The sequence below is a fragment of the Condylura cristata genome, unplaced genomic scaffold, assembly GCF_000260355.1.
Source record: "Condylura cristata isolate star-nosed mole 26May11 unplaced genomic scaffold, ConCri1.0 scaffold00001, whole genome shotgun sequence".
Lineage (NCBI taxonomy): Eukaryota > Metazoa > Chordata > Mammalia > Eulipotyphla > Talpidae > Condylura > Condylura cristata.
Genome location: NW_004567102.1, coordinates 17,319,603 through 17,325,337, shown reverse-complemented (window position 1 = coordinate 17,325,337; position 5,735 = coordinate 17,319,603).

Genomic DNA, 5,735 nt, shown 5'->3' with positions numbered 1-5,735 from the left:
AGGGAGAAAGAGAGAAGAAGAAATTGATGAATGCATCCTACAGGAACCCTAACAGCGTACTGAACCTGGCAGAAAAACTAAGGACGACCAAGGTCCACATGTTAGGTTATGTAACAAATCTGGCTGCTTAACTCCAACTTCAATGCCCAGCAAATCCTCCTTTTTTTTTTTAATATTTGTTGGTTTTTTTTTTTAGATTTATTTATTTATTCATATAGAGCTGGGGAACAGGCCATAGGTGCAGGGGCGGTGAGAGGCTTCACCAGAGACAGATTGGGGAACAGAACAGGCAGATTGACGAAGTACACTGCTGAGGGGAGCAGTGGGTGGTCAGAAGAGGTCTGCCGCGCCATGTGGTCACCTCCTGGGCTGGGGATCAAACTCATGTTGAGGTGGCTTTAGCTTCTTAGTGCTGCACTTTAACCTGCTGCACCACCAGGGAGGGCCCCAAATCCTCCTTTTGGTATTAATGACATTATGGGATTTGTAGTCCTTATTGTCTTGGATCTCTGGTCTGGGCTGGGGTTAGAGGGCCCATAAAAACTATTTGTGGAATTTCTCCCCCCAAAACTAGTATACAGAACCTTTATAGACATTGTACACATTATTTGTTTGCTATTCTCTATAGTACCAGACAATTTATAGATGCTCAATAAATCTCTGCTCTAATTCCATGTTCTGATATAGCCTTTCTACATTTACTTAGTAACTCAACTTCCTCTCATCAGGGATTCCCTGGTGGCACAGGAGTTAAAGACAAAGTTATGGACCCTGCTACTGTAGCACAAGTTCAATCCTGGGCGAGGGAGGTGACCCACATGGCGCAGCAGACATCTGTCTCGCCTGCTGCTCCCTTCTGCAGTGTACCTCAGTAGATCTGCCTGTTCTGCTCTCAATTTCAGCTCTTGTATGCATAAATAAAAAATCTTTTAAAATAAGTAAAGGTACAGAAGCAAAGCAAAGAAATTGTTATTGGCTATTTTAAGCAAATTCCTTATTTGGGGAAGACTTGTTGACTGTAATTGGTTATTCTTAGGTTTTGATTTCTTAACCTTCAGGTATTACAGGCTTAGACTTTGGTTTACTTACATTGCCATTGATGCCATCGCAAATGAATGGACTCTTAGTTTAATTCATTTAACACTTGTTACTCATATGAAAACTTCTGATCCTGTCTGAATAGGGTAGCATATTAAAAATTTTTTCTGACATATTAGAATCCAATATTATATGCATAAAAAGTTACTTATGTTGAACAAAAATGTATTATTCTCATGGTGTGACTTCCAAGGCACTTCTGGACTTCAAGTTACATTTTCTTTGAGTAAATAAATCGATAATCTATTCACCCAATCGCATGTTTTTCAGTTACTCTTCATCTATCCCACAAGGTGTCGCTGGTCTTTGAAAATAGAGGGTTAATCTGGCCAATAGGCACTTAAGTAATGGATTTTTCTTTCTGGTGGGCTTTTAGGCCAATCCCTTTTGGGTGGACTTTTACCCACAAGGGGATGGGTAACTTCAGGTGTTTGGTTTAGAAAACATACTGTTTACCTTTCCTCTATTGCACAGTAATTGTATCAAAGTTTCTTCCCATTCAAGGTCTTACATGGTTTGTCTTGATGCGTGGGATGGCAGAACCTATCTAGAACAGGGGTGCCCCTCTCCCTGCTCTATAACAAAACAATTCCTCCTGGATTTGACAAGGCTGTACACAGCAAGCCTAGGGGAAAATGCCCCTTGCATTCTATACTTTGCCTTTTTAATCCTTTTTTTTCTTTTAAGATTTATTTACTTATGCATACAAGTCCAATGGTACAGGCCAGAGGTGGGGGATGAGAGGACTCACCTGAGACAGAGTGGGGAGCAGAACACGCAGATCCACTGAAATACTGCTGAGAGGAGCAGTAGGCGGGTCAGAAGAGGTCTGCAACACCATGTGGGTCAGCTCCCTGGCTGGGGATCGAATTCTTGCTGCAGTGGCTGAAGATAGCTTCAGAGTTCTGCACTTAAGCCCCTTGCGCCACCAGGGAGGCTAAGTATATTTTAAAAGAAAATTTCATGTAATACATAAAATGGGAAAAAATATTTTCCACAAATGCAAAGTAACTGTAAAAGTAAATACTACAGAAAAAAAAAAGTTCAAAAAACTAGTTTACTACTATTGCTTACAGAAGGTTGGGTTCTTTTGTTAAAAGGATGATTAGCACATGTTAGGGATTAAATCTCCTAGATTTAATCAGACGATTGGAGACATTTTTAAGTCATTGTTAATTAGTACAATGGACTTCATATACCTTTTAGAGTCCATTTGCACTTTAATGAAGTAATCTCTGAGACCACACCTTGACTGAAGGGAAAGAATGCTCTTGAGTTGTTTCTCAGATTTAGAGGCTTGTAGAGTTGGGGGAGGTAACTTTGCACAAACAGGAGGTTTAGGTTTGGGTGGGCAAGAGGCTTTTCCTAAAGGAGTACATCCTAGAGCATCCTCATGTGTGCTAAATTGCCTGGTTGAACATCAGCAGGATCAAGGGGTGGAGGTGAGCATTCTCATACTAGGGTCTCGGCCATCAGACCACAGCTCGGTAGCTCCTCACACTCTCGAGTAAGGGGAGACATGGTGTTCACTCTTTCTATTAGAGATATTGGTCATGATGGGCAGAAAATAAGAAAAAATCAAAACCGAGAGCCTAGGAACGGCTGCAAAAGGTGTTCCACAAAACCAGCCTTCCCGCCTTTCCCCTCAGATTTAACCCTTGGTCATTGTGATGGTCACTGTCACTAACTACAAATGAAGCTCTCAAGAGAAGCTAAATTGAGTAAGAGCATGATATAACAGAAAGGACTCTAGATTTGGAAGAAGGAAGTCTGAAACCTGATTCACTTTGGTTATTTTAGCTGTACAGTTGAGTGCTAGGGCAAGTTGGAGAAAACTGGGTGGCTTCAGGGGCTGTGTTGGGGACTTAAGAGAGTTAAGGGAGACTCCAGAGATAAGGGCGACAAATTGGGAAGTAATCAAACACCGTAGGACTAGGGGCAACAGGACATTTTGGAATAAGAATGCTAAAGAAAAGCATGCCAAGATAAGGACTAGGCCACATAGACTTAGTTCTGGCACAGACACAGTAGGGCCAAAGGGAGACCACGAGACCTAACCAATCACAGAGCCTGGTGGGGCTTGAGAACAGTCAGGGAAAGAAGGTGTCTTCCCTGAGACACCACTCCACTTCGGCTCCCTTGCCCTTCCCTGGCCTGGTTCTGTAACAGAGTGGCCCCTAGGAAAAAGGGAAGTTCCAGGTTCCCTGCCCCACCCAGAAGGTGGATGGAACTGAAGAGAGAAAAGAAGGAATCTGAGAAGAAAGGAAATGAAGCAAGATGGAGAAGGAGGAGGAGACCTGAGGAAGCCACATGGAGCAGCAAGCATGTGATGAAGAAATCGGGCTTGTTTCCTGGCCCTGGGCTGGTTAAGGCAGATGTGGGTGAGATACCTGTAGGGAGGTGACTATGGCAGTGTTTATATTGATTTTGATTTTGCTCTTTTGCTCCCAGATTTCTCTGGCCATTTCTGACCCTTTTCCATGGGTCCTGGCCAGAAGGTGCTTTAGTCTAGAGGCAGGCTTTCAGGCCTTGCTTTGGGCCAATCCCTTTTGGGTTGACTTTTGCCCATGAGGGGATGGGTAGCTTCAGGTGTTTGATTTAGAAGTTATATTCTTTGTGTTCCGTATTGTATATTTACTGTATTAAAGTCCCTTTTCATTGAAGTTTTATATGTTTTGTCTTGTTGCGGCAGATGGCAGAACCCACTTAGAGCAGGCAGGTTTTGGGGCTTCAGGGGTGTCCTGGAACAGATTTGGTGTCCTATAACAGATTCTGTCCTCTTAACAGATTTGGGGTGCCCTATAACAGTTCCACCAGCCTGGTAGTCTCACTTTATTTCTGCTCCTTTTTTCCTCAATAAACCTTTTCTTTCTCTAAACAAATTTGCCTCTACTTGCTTGCTTGCCTAAGCATCAGCGAAGTTCCCACAGCTGCTTTGTAAGACACCAACCCACAGTGGTCTCGTGGCTGGGACTCAGCACTGCCACTGGAGCCTGGTGTAACAAGATGCTCCCCAGGAAAAGGGGAGATTCCAGGTTCCCTGCCCCACCCCACGCAGGGTAGAGCTGAGCAGGGAGAAGAAGGATCTAAAGAGGAGACTGAGGAGGATGGAAGCAGGATGGAGGCCAGAAGGATACCTGAGGGAGACACAAAGAGAAGAGAGAAGTGAAGAAGCGGCTCTTGTTTCTTGGCCCTGGACTGGGTGAAACAGATGTGGGTGAGGGACCCATGCGGAGGTTCACTATGGCAGCGTTTATCTTGATTTTGATTTTGCTCTTTTCCTCCCACACTTGTTTGGCCATTTCTGACCCTTTTCTGTCGGTCCCAGCCACAAGGTGCTTTCACTTTGTTTTAGGCTTTCAGGCCTTGCTTTGGGCCAGTCCCTTTTGGGTGGACTTTTACACACAAGGGGATGGGTAACACTGGGTGTTTGATTTAGAACTACATTCTTTGTCTTTTCTGTATTGCGCACTAATTTTATTAAAGTTTCCTTCCATTAAAGTTCTTTAATGGAAAGTTTATTTTGTCTTGATGTGGCAGATGGCAGAACTTGATGTGGCAGATGGCAGTGGGCATGTGCCCCTCTCACTGCCCTGTAACACCACTGCAGCCTGGGATCTTCCTGGCTGGGAGGCTAGGCCTGAAAACCTGAAATTACAGTATCACAATCACTGCGAACAATTTATTCCATCACCTGCCATTTCTCATTTCCTCTCATTCTTCAGTTCCTTCTCCCTTACTTGAATGCCTGTGAGAGCCACAGTTAGACCCTCTGTAAGGTGAGAACAATATTTTCTTCTCTTGTGGGAGACAGAGGACTGGACAAAACAATCTTTTACACCCACAGTTTCAAGGATCATAGAACACTTTGAATTAACAAAAACCAGCCAGTGCTTCATTCCTGAGCATGAAGCAGGTAGGAGCTGTACCAATGTCTGAGTAACAGGATGAGCAGTTACTTACTGGTAGCCAACCAGGCACAATACGGGTCGGAATGAGAAGTCATTTTGACTGCACATTACTTACTCCTCATGGCAGCCCCATGTGCTAGCTGTCATTTCCATCCCTACTTTTAAGGCACAGAAACCCGAGGCACTGAGAAGCCACATCATTTATTCTCAGCACACAACCAATAAGCAGTGCAGAATAAAGAATCTGACTCTGTGCCCTCTCCGGTGGCTCAGCAGGTTAAAGCACAGCACTAGGAAGCCTTCCCCAGCCACTGCAGCACGAGTTCAATCCCTGACCAGGGAGCTGATCCACACGGTGCAGCAGACCTCTCCTGTGTTGCCTGCTGCTCCCCTCAGCAGTGTATTTCAGTCCATCTGCCTATTTTGCTCCCAACCCTGCCTCTGGTGAATCCTCTCACCCCCCGCACCTCTGTCTTATATCCCAGTTCTTCTGGGTAGAAATAAATAAATCTTAAAACAAGCAAATAAACAAAAGAATCTGACTTAGGTGCTAACACACTGTTTAGGGAAATAGGAATGAGAAGGCCCATAAGACACCAGTCTTATCCTAAAGAGGCCCACGTTTGCAGCTTAGAGTGGGTGAGCAACAAACACAAACAATATCTTGGGCAGGATTCCCTAGCATCCAGGAGGCTGCCCACAGAAAGGGCTCCTCTGGCTGAGGAT